Source organism: Bison bison, unplaced genomic scaffold (assembly GCF_000754665.1).
Source record: "Bison bison bison isolate TAMUID 2011002044 unplaced genomic scaffold, Bison_UMD1.0 scf7180017864249, whole genome shotgun sequence".
Classification (NCBI taxonomy): domain Eukaryota; kingdom Metazoa; phylum Chordata; class Mammalia; order Artiodactyla; family Bovidae; genus Bison; species Bison bison.
Window position 1 is genome coordinate 407129 of NW_011494821.1, and position 12573 is coordinate 419701.

Sequence of the window (12573 nt, forward strand, 5' to 3'; positions counted from 1 at the left end):
GGAGATAAAGGGGCCCCGGCCTGGGGGAAGCCGAGAGGACGGATGTGCCCGAGTTTCTCCTCCCGAGGAGGTCAGGGGCCTCGGGGTTGAAGGGAGCAGGACGAGGACACTCCCCGAGGTCGCCGGGACTTTTGGGGAGCTTGAAGGAAGAGGGAGTGTGTCAGTCTTCCAAACGGAGGAGAAAGTCCCTGCTTTTGTGAGCTGGGACCTGGGGAAGACCTTGGGCCGAGCCCTGGAAGGTCGACCTGGGTGGCTGCGCTGGGACATTCCTGGAGAATGGGTTTCTCTGGACCCAGTGCAGCCCAGTCAGTCTTCAGTTTCTGATTGCTACCTGATTTGAGCGCAGTCCTTCAATAAATGATCAGAGTTTCCCCAGGTTGCCTAAAACTTGGAAAAGTAACAGCTGAGAGACTTGCTCCTCACCCCACCCCCAACCTCGCGTCAAACATGGCTGGGTTAGGACACCCTCCCCCACAAACACATACACATCAGATACTGCATGCTATGCATGTTAAGTAGCTTCAGTCGTGTCCCACCAGGCTCCTCTGTCCCAGGGATTCTCCAGGCAAGAATACTGAAGTGGGTTGCCATTTTCTTCTCCAGGGGGGCTTCCGGACCCAGGGATCCAACCCGCATCACTTTATGTTTCCTGCATTGGCAGATGGGTTTTTTACCGCTAGCGCCACGTGCCAACCCCTTCAGATACTGAGGGAGGCCTAACTGAGGCAGGGCGGTGAGAGCTTCCTTTTGTCCTGTCTTCATAGTGGGTGCAGAGAATGTTAGGGACCCAGGTGTGAAGGTGCAATGTGGAGCCACTTAGGGACCCAGCATCCTTGGCCGGTTCCCATGGACTTTGTCCCTCCAGAATGAATACAGCCTCTTTCTCTTCTATATGTTCCAGGTACATTTTTATTCTGGCCTCACTGACCCTGGCGGAGAAGGCAATGGCACCCCACTCCAGTACTCTTGCCTGGAAAATCCCATGGACAGAGGAGCCTGGAAGGCTGCAGTCCGTGGGGTCGCTGAGGGTCGAACAGGACTGAGCGACTTCACTTTCACTTTTCACTTTCATGCATTGGAGAAGGAAATGGCAACCCACTCCAGCATTCTTGCCTGGAGAATCCCAGGGACGGGGGAGCCTGGTGGGCTGCCGTCTATGGGGTCGCACAGAGTCGGACACGACTAAAGTGACTTAGCAGCAGCAGCAGCAGCAGCAGCACTGACCCTGGTGCTTGCTTTCCCCACAAGAATCCAATTTTCTCCTAAAAAACTCAGGTGTAAAGTTCTTATTAGTCATGACTTTCTACTTTTTTCATCTTCCCCCTTGTCTTTATCCCACTTTGAGCACACACCCCCACCCCCACTGTCTCCTGGTCCTTTGTGGCACTCAGGGCCAGAAACTGGGGAACCAGGGAGCAGGAGGATGATTCAGGGCTCAGGCTTTAGCACCCACCCAGGAAGCCTCTTGCTGGTCCCTACCCAAGTCTTCTTGGCCCTAGTCTTTATAAGCATTTGGCTCACAGTGGACGTGCTTGGCAGCCTGGGCTAGGCCAGGGCAAGGTAAACCTGCTTTCTTGAGCCAGACCCTCAAAAATGACTCAACATGTTGGTCTTTGGTGGGCATGAGAGGGATTCCAGTCCTGCCTTCCAGCCTCCAGACCTTACAGAAGTGTCTGATCCTTACTGGGTGCCCTTCCCCTTCTTATCTTCTGGGCCCACTCCCGCTTACTGCATCCTCAGTGCTCGGGGCTGGTGTCTGCTGGCTCCCAGTTTCCTCCAGTTTGGGGTATCCTGTAATATCCAAATAGTGTGGCTCACGTTCCCCATCTTTTGTAGTAGCTGAACCTGGCCTTTCCACACGTGACCTTCAAGTGTCACTTTTACCTAAAAAGAAAGTTTGCGTGATGCTTCCAAGACTAGTCCATACTCCAGCCTGCTTCTCTGCTGTTCTGTGACACCTTTTCTGCCTGCTGGAGCATACTCAGAGGCAGGGTGGGGGTGGGGATGGATAATCCAAGCTACTACATATGCTAATAAGTTAATGTTTAAAACAGAACAATACCTGGCAGTAGTCTCCATATGTATTCATTGCTATTCTATTACTTACATTCTGGAAACAGTTTTCAATTGAATGTCAGCATCAGTGTTTCTAGAACTTTCTCTGCCTCTCCTCACCCCATATTATTTTCCCACATCCTTTCCATTTAGAGGTCTTACTCCTCAAAACCTTCTCACTTATTCTTTTTTTCTTTTTCAGCTCATGCATTATATTGGGAAATATAATGAAAAACAAGATTTCCCAACCCAGGAAAAGCTCTCCACAAAGGCAGTGGAGAAAAGAAAATAGTTTTATACTTGAATAAGCATTACCAGAATGTGATGTGCGTCACAGGCCATCTGCTAAGAGATTGTAAAGATAAAGTAATCCCATCCTGTTATAGTGCCAAACAGATGCAGCCTTTACACATGTTCTCAAGATAAACAGTAACTAGTTCTCAAGTAAGAGGCTTGAGAACACCATTTGTCACACACCGTTCATCCTAACTTTACCTGGTGATTGGTGATCCTTGGTGTTATTAGTAGGGTTAATCACAGGAAAACCAACATCCTCATATCTTTATGACAGGAAGTAGTTTTGCATCTCGGAGCAAGGTGCTCACCTCAGTTAGGGTCCTATCCTCTCACAGAAACTGGGAGGTGGGGGTGCTCTCTGTCCTGATTTTTCCATTTCAAAGAGATTACTGCCAGGGCCTTGAGAGAGAGACATTCCTGGGTCATAAAGCTGCAAGAAGCTGGTTTAGCTTCTAAAAAGATTCCCATACATTTCAAAGAGACAGAGAAAGAACTTTTCTGTCTTTTCTAACATTAATGCTCTAAGGAAGGGATTGGAGATACTTCCCTGGTGAGTCCAGTGGCTACGACTCCACACTCCCAATGCAGGGAGTCCGGGTTCCGTCCCTGGTCAAGGAACTAGACCCCACATGCCACAGCTAAGAGGTCTCATGCTGCAGCTGAACAGCCCACATGCAGCAACGAAGGTTGAAAATTTGCTGTGCCTCAACTAAGACCCGACGCAGCCAAATAAATAAATAGTAAAAGAAAAGAAAGGGTTGGAAGAAGTCTCTTATTTTCAACAGAGAGAATTAAGCTTCTTATTTTAAAACATTTACTGGTCCTTACAGTTACCATTTGTTCTTCTGTTTACCACAGGAAGGACCAGGGGCTGGCTTTTGCAGTAGGGAAGCCCGTATGTGCACCCCAAAGCTGGACTCTCCTCTTCTTCCAGATCCCCAGGGCCCTGTTTTCTGTCTCACTTTTCTACCACCTCTCTTTGCAGGATAATTTAGCTTCTTGATCAAAGCTTCTCTCACTAGATACTTCCCCAGGGACTTGTGGGCGAGGGAGGTGGACCTTGCATTTCATAGCCAGAAAGTCTTGTTTAAGTGTTTTGAACACAAGAGCAATTTCATCCCCTTCTTTTCTCCTGTACCAGTGTGGCTTAGACTTCAGTTGGCTAGAGGGTCACCCCACTGTCCCCACTCCATGAGTGTTTGGAGCCCATATTTGGCACAGGACTACAGAAGTTTGTGTTTATTCCTTGAGGACAAATTGGACATACAAACACAGCATTATAAACTATTTAAGTTTAAACTAAACATAGGCTCTGATTTGAGGGTAGACTTTATATCACATATTTTTCCAGTTAGTAATTTGAGTACCCCTCCCCAGTGTGCAGGAAGCCCAGCACCCGCCCCCCCTCTCTGAGTGTGGTACTCACTTCTGTTCTTGTTCACTGGTGGCACTAGGGAAACGTTGTTCCTGCACCATCTGATGGGTCATTTCTAGTGCTGCATGGGCCTGCTACACAGGCCATAAGAGTGACCCACACTTGGGCTTCCCAGCTCTTAGCTCACACAGGGTCTCCCAGAGTGACTGTGGTGCCAGGGGCAGGGTCAGGGCCATGTCCAGCCTCAGCCCCTTAAACCTTGAGTCTTGATGCTGAGCCTGGTCATTTGACCAGATGACTTTGCTCACAGGGGCTTCCCTTTGGAGAACTTTAGGGTTCTTTCCTGCCGGTGGATCTCTGTTGGAACCATCTCAACTTTCAGAGAGAACTTCATTCATATCAAACAATGTGAAAAAGAATTCAGTCTCAATCTCTTTTCTTCCAGGTAGAGTCTTGGTACTTGAGGCATATTTGCCCCCTCGTCCCCATCCACCAGCTCTGCCTACAAAGGGAGTATTGGGATGGGACTAAGAGAGAAGAGCCTTTGTGGGACCTCAAACGGGTGCTGGTGAGGGGATACTCAAGGCTCAGAGGAGAGTCAAAGAAGGTTTTCTCCCAGGGAGCTATGTCCATTCAGAGAGAAGAAAGCTGGCAGATTCTTGGCCCCTTGCCACCTGTCCCCACCACCTCTGCTGCCTTGATCCCAGCAAGTATCCCCAAATCAAGCCCAAAGAGAGTCTGCTCAGGTTTCTGTGGGTTGCATAGAATCATCTTCAATCATGAGTACACTTCTAGGAGTGGCTGGTTTTTGTTGTTTGACAAATCTGTGCCATACTGTATACTTCTTCCTCATTTAAGAGCTCTGTCTCATGGACATCTCTGTGGTTCAGTACTTATACCTTGGACTCATTCTTTTTTGGCCAGGCCATTGGCACGTGGGATCTGAATTCCCTGACCAGGGATTGAACGCATACCCCGCTGCAGTGGAAGTATGTAGTCCTAACCACTGGACAACCAGGGAACTCCTTGAGCTTTTTCTTTAATAGCTGCATGGTGCTCCACGTTGGTTTTAACCATTCCTCTGTCAGTGATCATTCAGTTTACACTTTTTAGACATATGATGAATGTTACAGAGAGCATGTTTGTATTTATATCCTTATATACTTGGTGGCTTTATTTCTATGGGTTAAAGTTCGAGAAAAGTTACAAAGGGTGAAAGACCACCAAATAAAAAAACAAGAACAAAATAAAATGAATAGATTAAAACAGTCAACAAAATTAAGTGTCTTTTTTTTTGTCAGGCAGAAGAACCCACTAGAGAAGACATTAACTGAATTATTCAGGGAGGAGCCTAAGTCAGGGATTTCTGACTGCTTGAAAGGGGCTGTTCTTAATGTTTATGATGATTAAAAGTTGCAAGTTGTACCCTGGAGAGGCTTGAGAGAGTCCACAGGTTTGTACACAGCGGAGACAAGTCCTATTGTTCCAAGGGAGTCTTAAGTTAGGACCACTAGGGATTGGGCAGACCAATGTTACTCAATATTCACAACCATTTAAAATCCGGCTGGTTAGAAAGAGTTGTGGTGAAACATTGTGTCCAGTTTTGCTATCTTCTAGGCACATGCTGGTAAGGTTTCTTTGACATGGAGATTGCTGGGTTGAAGAGTATATGTTGGTCCGGGGGCTTGGAGTTCATTTGTGATATTATGGAGAACAGGTTCAGTAGACAGAAGGAATGCAGATCAGAATGCAGATCAGAGTGTAGCATGCCCTTCAAGAAATAAGGCTGGGGGCTTCCCTGGTGGTCCATTGGTTAAGACTCCATGCTTCCATTTCATGGGGCATGGGTTCCATCCCTGGTCAGGGCACTAAATCCCTCATGCCACATAGCCAAAAACTAAAATAAAAATAAAACTTATTTACAATGTATTACCCTTAAATTTTTTTTTAAGTAGATCATCTAAAATTCTAAACCTAACAGTGTACTGCAAGCCTGTCATTTATACCCCATTTCAATTAAACCAGAATTTCTTGAAAGAAAGAAAGAGGGCCAGTCAGGGAACAGAGAGGGGGCGGTGGCTGGTGGTGGGTGGAAAGGTTGAGATGTGGAGGAACAAGAGTGTAAGTGATGAGGGGAAGACCCTGAGGGGGATATAAAATCCAGAAAGTGTGGGGAGAAACTGGCTACAGGCCATGCATTCTCATGGGTGGAGCCACAACATCATCGATTCTATAATGGCTTATGGCCCTTCAAAGGGCCACATACATAAGCAGATACAGGACGGTAAAGGCTTTGTAAGGGGGCAATCACAGAAAAAAGGTAGAGAAACATGGCTTGGGGTGTGATTTCCCTAGCAGTACTCACTGCTTGGTTGCTGATGCAAAAAAAAATCAAAGAATCCAGAACATTATCCTGAGACTCTGTCTGGCAGAGGCTGATGTGAGCCCCTCCCTCATCCTTATCTCCCCAGCATCACTGGTAGAACAGGGAGGGACCCACACTTTTATGTTACCAATTAGCATTTTATGTAAACCTTGTATCAATAAAGGCCTCTCAGAATCCCTTTCCACTAGATTGACATCTTGAAACTACTTGGATTTACTTGTTCTGACACTGGTTCTTCTCAACATTTCTGTAAAGATGTTGTAAGGTTAATCCTGGGCCTTTCTCCAGCCCCCACTGCTTATCTCTGTTCCTCAGGGATCCAGTCTCAAACCCTTGGACTCTCTTCTCAGGACTGAACTGCAAGCCCAGACCTGTGGCATCTCAGGCTTGTCACTCCATCTTGGAGAGACAAAGATTAAGGGACAAATGAGTTGTGGGGTTCATCAGAGGGTATAGAGAACACAGAAATTCCACCCCTTCTCTGGGATCCCTGCCAATACCCGAAACCAGCCTAAACTCTTTGTTCTAATTCTACGTATTCAAATTTCTTTTAAAAAAAAATAATCTTATTTATTTATTTTTGGCTGTGCTGGGTCTTCATTGCTGCACGGGCTTTTCTCTAGTTGCAGCACACCAGTGTCTCTTTGCAGTAGCTTCTCTTGTTGCAAAACATGGGCTGTAGAACATGTGGGCTTCAGTGTTTGCAGCACCTGGGCTCAGTAGTTGCAGCTCCCGGGCTCTCGAGCACGAGCTTGCTCAGTAGTCGTGGCACGCAGGACTTGTTGCTCCTCAGCATGTGGGATCTTCCCAGACTGAGGACTGAACCTATGTCTCCTGCATTGGCAGGTGGATTCTTTACCACTGAGCTACCAGGAAAGGCCCAGATTTCTTAATCACACGGATGATTTTCATGTCTTGTCTACTGCTGATGAATCTCTGCTCCACCCTATGTTGGACCATGTTTACAAGTGATCACTAACCCAAAGCTGTTCCTTGTAACAGATTTGTACTAAAGGTTTGAAAAGGCAGTAACCTAGGTGAGGACTAGAGAGAGGCAAGTGAGGCACTTAGCTTGGGTGTCTCAAAACCCGGTAATCAAGGTAAATAGTATTTTAATGCAATATTTGAAAAAAATCAAAATTAGTGCAAAAAATTAACAGCCAACAAAATATCAAAATTTTAAATAAAGACAGGATCAGTTGAAAGACTTAATATTATCTATCTCCATGTATTCTGAAATTTTTTTGCGATCATTTGTGGCACCAGAAATTTCTCTCTGATGAACTTGAGCCCCAGCTCATTAACCCAGGGATTAATGGAGGCTGTTTGTTTGCTTTTCATACAGATTTTCAGTCAATCTTACTGTGTTCAGTCTTAACATGCACCCCTGTCTTCAGGGATCATTGGAACTCTAATTTCTGAGCCTTTCTGGGGACCTGAGCTGATTGCTCCACACATACCCTGGAGCCATTTGACTTTTTAAAAAAATCATCCATTATTTTATTTATTCTTTTATTTTTTTAATTGAACTTTAGTTGATGTACAATGTTGTGTTAGTTTCAGGTGTACAGCAGCGTGATCTAGGGGTGTGTGTGTACGTTTTTTTTTTTCAGATTCATTTCCATTATGGGTAGAGTTTGCTGTAGGAGGGTGGACTCCAGCATCTATCAGTCTACCATCTTGTAATCAGTATTGAGTATTTATTCACTCCCAAATCCCCTTGTAGAGATGACTGAAAAGGTATTTTAAAACAATCTTGTGGCAAACTCTGGATCAAAGAAGCAAAAAGTAGTTTAACCAATATATCCTGCTTTACCAGTTTGTTACAAAATTAGGTCACACTCCTTTCAGTTTTTTCTTTTGGCCACACCATTCCGTGGCATGCAGGATCTTAGTTCTCCAACCAGGGATCAAACCCATGCTCCCTACAATGAAAGTGTGAAGTCTCAACCGCTGGACCACCGGGAAGTCCCTCCTTTCAGTATTTAAACTGTTCTATACCTCCACCCTGCTTGTTATTATATTTTTCCTTCTCTAGGATCCTTCTTCCATGATGATAATTAACAGTTCTGTAGTATTTACATTGGGTCAGACATTCTTGTAAGTGCTTTTTACATATATTAGCTCATAATAATTCCAGACTCCTCAGGGAAGTTTTTTAAAGTATAATGCTTGTTATTATTATCTTGAGGAGAACAAACTCTGAAAGACTGCTCAGTCTGCCAGAGAGGCCTGGGTGTTGTGTGTGTGTTGACTGTCGTTGCCCTTACTCAGATGTGGGTTGTTGGTGAATCTCAGGTTGCCTAATGATTTTGATCCTTGTCTATTAATAAGTGACCCATTGAACACCAGTCAATGACAGTAACATATCCTCCTGGGCAGTGATTGCTTAAGAAGTGGACACATGACCCAGGCTGGGCTAATCAGAGCCAAAGATGCTTGCTTCTGGGACTTGGATGGAAATGGAAAAAATGAAGTCTCTGTGTTTCCATGGTGGCTCCCAAACTTGCAGACTATAGCCCTGTTGACGGCAGTGGCCTCCACTTAAAAAAAACCTGACAGAATACAGCCAACGTCAAGGAAAGCAAAGCTGAATCATGGAGGGAGAGACTGAGTCCTGATGGTATTGTTTGAACCCCATGATTCAGTCACATTTGAGGTCAGGTTGCTCCTGGCTTTTCAGATTACAGGAATCAATCAACGTCTTTTCCTTTTTTAAAAGCCACTTTGAATTGACTTTCTGATACATGGATACAAAGAATGCTAATAATGTGAAGTGTAGGGCAGTGACAGTCTGGAGGCTGGAGCACCTGGGCACCTGTGATCTGAGTTTAAGAGATAGTGACTTAAAACATGATGTTAGCCTGTGAGCGCCATTCTCTCCAGGCAGCCTAGAATATGTATAAGTGGGTTTGGATATGGATTTCTCACTCTCTTTCTAGGGTCCTTTTCCAAGTTGTACTCTTCCTTTTTAAATATTTATTTTTATTTATTTATTTGGCTGTGCCAGGTCTTTAGTTGTGGTGCACAGGATCTTTGATCTTCATTTTGGCATGCAAACTCACAGTTGTGCCAAGTGGGATCTAGTTCCCTGACCAGGGATCGAACCAGGCCCCCTGCAGTGGAAGCTTGGAGTCTTAGCCACTGGATCACCAGGGAAGTCCTGGTACTCTTTTCTTAATTGCTGGGAATTTCTCCTCTCAGGGGCGGGAACCTGGCATCTGGCTTTTTTCCTGTTTCTAAAAACTCTCTGGGTGAGTCAGTTAGTTTGAAAGGCCTTGCATTTGGGTATGGGAGGACTGCCCAGTGACTGGCCTTATATTTTCACTTTGAGTCACTATTTAATATTTCCTCTTTCCTCTTATATATAATTGGCAGTAGAAATTCTGGGTGTGTTTTTTTTTTTTTTCTTCTGAACAACTGTGGTAGGTATTTTTTTTTTTTTGAGGGGTGGGTTTTGTCCCAGTGCCTACCTGCCTAGGTTCGGAGGGGTGGCAGGACAGTTCTGTCCACCAGCTGGCCGGATGAGCTACTTTAAAGTAAGTCTCCTTACGAATGAGAGTATCTATGAAACAGAAATAGACTCACAGACATAGAGAATAGGCTTGTGGCTGCCAAGAGTAGGGGTGGGAGAGGGAATGACTAGGAGTTTGGGGTTAGAAGCAAGCTAGTATTTATAGGATGGATAAACAACACTGCCCTACTGCATAGCACAGGGAACTATATTCAGTATCCTCTGATAAACCTTAATGGGAAAGAAAATGAAAATGAATACATTTTATGTATAAGTGAATCACTTTGCTGTGTAGCAGAAATTAACATAACATTGTAAATGAACCATACTTCAGTAAAGAAAAAAGTAGGTCTCCTTAATGTGGCTTCTCTCATTCAATTTGTATTTGTTCAGTTATTATTCCAGATCTTTTCATCAGTAGGCAGAGAGCAGCTGTCCACTGGTCAACAAGTTTATGTGAGTTTTATAGTAGTATTGGTTATCTTTTCCATTGTTCCTGGCATCTAAAAGCATTTTTATGAGCAGCAGCAATAGTTGGGGGTATATTTTGGGTGTAGTTTTCTAAGTCTCTCTTCCACAAATCCACTCTAGAGCAAGCATCCATGAGCACTTTTTTTTTTTTTTAGGCAAATCAGTGTTACAGCTCTATTCTATTTAGAAGATAGCAGGAGAATCCAAGACTTGAAGAGAAGAGAGTGGAGGAGTGCGTGGGGAGGGAGGGAGAGAGAGTGAGAGAGGGAGAGAGAGTGAGAGAGGGAGAGAGAGGGAGAGAGAGTGAGAGAGAGAGAGAGAGAGAGAGAGAGCCCATGCACGCGGGAGAGAGAGTCCCTGAGAAAGCGCTTTGGCTCCTCCTTTTATATGTTTTTTTCCTCCACCTGGGCCTGCCCTATGCAAATTGGGCTTAGCCAGGAGTGCTGTTGGTTCTGTTTGTTCTGCCTGAAGTCTTTACTCTGGTCCTCGGACCTTCCTTGTCTTTTAGCCACTGCCATTTTAGACTCCTTTTCCCTATTCTACCTACCTAACATTCCCCCCTCAAGAGATGGGAGGCCCAGTTCTTTGGGAATAGGGGCGTCGAGGTCTTTCTGGCTACTTCCTGCTGAACTGGGGCGGCGAGGGGTATTGGGCCTCCCCCTCTTGCTAGTCTCAAGCCTCAGAGTCCTTATAGCGGTGTCCAAGGGTGTTTGATATTTTCCGTGGTCGGCTGTAGTTTTATATCTTTGTTGAACTGGCACTGCATGTTGTAGCTGGTTGACCTGGGCAGAGACAACACAGGTTAGACAATTGGCAGTACATGAAATAATCATAAGCATCATCAATATAGCATAACAAGGACTAGTAGGGACATTGGTCAATTTTAAATTCACATTGCCAGGATAGCTCAAGTCCCTCTTTGTTCAGGAATCAGAAGATCTATCTCCTGTCTGTCTTGGAGTACAGTCTCTGTCAAGCTGTGTTGGCTCCTTCGAGTTATCCTGAGAAATCTTATCCCCAGAAACCAGGTTTTGTGGGTGTTCATTAGAATGACACTCATTGGTAGTTCTGAATAGGTATCTGAGATCTCCCAGGGGCTCACAGGTGTATTGAGTGTCCTCTTCTGTTTTCCCACGAGCACTTTTGTGGTCTCCACCTAACATCAAAAAGCAGCACCTAAAGCCGGTGACGTCATGAAGGTTTTACCGATTCATGTTTCAAAAATGTCACAACTCCTGCTCAGGTTGCAGTGTCAACAGTATTTGTATATAAAGCTCAGTGGGTTATTTTATAAAGGAATAAGTTCTTTTTAAAAGGTAAACTTTAATTTTATAATAGTTTTAGATGTACAGGAAAACTGTGAAGTTAGTGTAGAGATTTTGTCATCAATAATTTGCTGTTTTTTAGAAAAGTTTTAAATTGAGGGTTCTCTCTGGGGTTATATGGTGGTGACTCTGTACTTCTGTGTACTAAGTTGACTGTTTCAGGCGGTGGCTAGATCTCACCCTCTCTCTCTTGTAATCAGACTGGATTATATCAAGAAATCCTTATACTGAAAAATCGCTTCCCCTCCATTATATTTGTGCAACTGTGGTCACTTTCTGGCTTCAGGTGGCCTACACCATACATAGCTAGTGAAGTAATTGATCAACACGTGTGCCTTGAAGGCTCAGCTCTCAGTCTTTGAGGATGATCTGAGGGTATACAATGTCCGAATATTACCTGGAAAATCTATGCAAAGTGTCAGTATTAGCAAGGCTTTTATGTAAATATTGGGTATTACAATTGGATGTGACTTTCTCATCCATCTTATACTCAAATGGCCAAAAAATGCCATATTTTATAATGAAAACAAAATTTAATCTTACTGTACATTAAAATATTTTCTTTTTTCTTTGATTTGATAATCTTTTTTCATTTTATTGTGATCTTAAACCAGATTTGAAAGTGAAAGTGAAGTCGCTCAGTTATGTCCGACTCTTTGTGACCCCATGGACTATAGCCTACCAGGTTCTACCATCCATGGGATTCTCCAGGCAAGAATACTGGAGTGGGTTGCCATTTCCTTCTCCAGGAGATCTTCCCGACCCAGGGATTGAACCCAGGTCTCCCGCATTGTAGGCAGACGCTTTACCATCTGAGCTACCAGGGAATCAGCTTTAGTGAGGAATAGTTTCAGTTCAGTTCAGTTCAGTTCAGTCCAGTCACTCAGTCGTGTCCGATTCCTTGCGACCCCATGAATCCCAGCACTCCAGGACTCCCTGTCCATCACCAACTCCCGGAGTTCACTCAAACTCACATCCATCAAGTCAGTAATGCCATCCAGCCAACTCATCCTCTGTTGTCCCCTTTTCCTCCTGCCCCCAATCCCTCCCAGCATCAGGGTCTTTTCCAATAAGTCAACTCCTCACATGAGGTGGCCAAAGTACTGGAGTTTCAGCTTTAGCATCGTTCCTTCCAAAGAAATCCCAGGGC

The 12573-nt window shown here is 44.7% G+C and overlaps 1 long non-coding RNA gene across 2 annotated transcripts in view; it reads left to right on the forward strand.

Moving 5' to 3' along the window:
• Nucleotides 1-12573, forward strand: part of LOC104993950 — a 109905-nt gene that overhangs the window by 15596 nt on the left and 81736 nt on the right. The window lies entirely within an intron of this gene.